Below are 1,631 nucleotides of genomic sequence, written 5' to 3'. Positions count from 1 at the left end.
CAAATTCCTCAAACAAAATTCAGTATTGTCATCCTCGGCCGTAGGCAAATATAGTGGTTGCATATTATCGCAATATTTCTGCATTAAAAAAATTAACTGCTTGAATAATTTCTGGGGATAAGCTTTCCCCAAACACGCAACATCTGCACCTGCACAATTTAACTGTCCGCGTAACTATTACACTCCTGCCACAGAACGTTCTTATTCTTAATGTAACAATTTGAGCATGTTTAAAAGAAAAAAAAAGTTTTAGCATTACATGAAGCACAGATGGTTGAATATTTGGAGAAGTTGGAAACTGAAAGGGAAACCGATGGGGAAGGGGGTCCATAAAATGTCAAAATACACCAAATGTCCATTGGAGATCCTCAATTGGTACAATTGTCTTTCCACAGCACCAAATGTTACACAAACCCTACATTGCCACCGGTTATGTAACAAAAGACCTAAATAATATTCAAAATTGGTACAGAGTTATCATGAATCCTGTGACACAAAGGCCAAATAAAACTGGCATTTCAACCAAACATCAAAGTTTATAAAAGAAAAGAAAAAATACTGAAACATTACACAAACTGTACAGTGACATCCATTACAACAGGTAGAAAAGGGAGGGGGAGGGGGGCATGATAATTTGGTGTGGTGATAACGTTATTCATAAGATACAGTCATATGAACCGCGATGAGTAACAAAACAAGTAATTAGATGTGGGATAGCACATGTGACCAGCTTCTAAGTAACATAATGGTTTAACAACACATCTTTATAAGGCTTTACCTTACTATCAAAATGCTTTGTTATTCACAGAACAGTTAATGTATAAAATAGTTCCAAAGAATGAAAATCCCCCCAAAACGTTGCAGGTTTGTCCTAAACACAAGTTAAGAGTTTTACTACACCCAGTGTTGCCTCTTTTTTGGTAACAGAGGAGAGAGAGAAGCCCTTGCCCAATTGGCCACAGAACTGAAAACAAAATAGTTGGTTTTACCAGAAGGTATTCAAGGATGGGTTAAGGGGAGAGCATACCTTATATGCTCACAATCAAATTACAGGTGTGATATGACAGTCCTTACTCCACCCACCCACCCATGACGCCCCACAAAAAAAAAAACTAAAAATCAAATCAACTTGAGGCATGACAACACCATACAGAGAGACACAGATACAAATATAATTTCCTCCTTTCCTCGAACTGAAAAGGCGGCTGTGCACCAACTTTAGAGAGACACAGAGTAGCATTATTACATTGCTGAACGTGGTATTTTTGGTTTTGGTACAACAGAAGGTTGTAGTGTGTTGCCTCGGGCTCACATGCTTAAATGTTTCAAGATGGGGAGTAGATCTCAGTTGAACCCCACCCGGTGTGTCATTGGCTGGCGGAAGCACCCAGTCGCTATAATGCTTACAAAGGTCAGAGGGCACCGGCCAGTTTGACTAAGACATCCCAAGGAACACTGTACACACGCCCACACAGAGACACACACACATCATAGCAATACATGATGCACTTTTTCCTTTTTGGTCTGACTGTAATAATTATACCCTTTATTTTTTTTGTTAATAAAAACGTAGCTAAAAACTTGGAAGGTTAAATGAAAACAATATCACGCCTAGAATTCCTACATGCATG

This window comes from Etheostoma spectabile, chromosome 15 (genome assembly GCF_008692095.1).
Source record: "Etheostoma spectabile isolate EspeVRDwgs_2016 chromosome 15, UIUC_Espe_1.0, whole genome shotgun sequence".
Classification (NCBI taxonomy): Eukaryota; Metazoa; Chordata; class Actinopteri; order Perciformes; family Percidae; genus Etheostoma; species Etheostoma spectabile.
Note: the sequence above shows the minus strand (reverse complement) of the source record.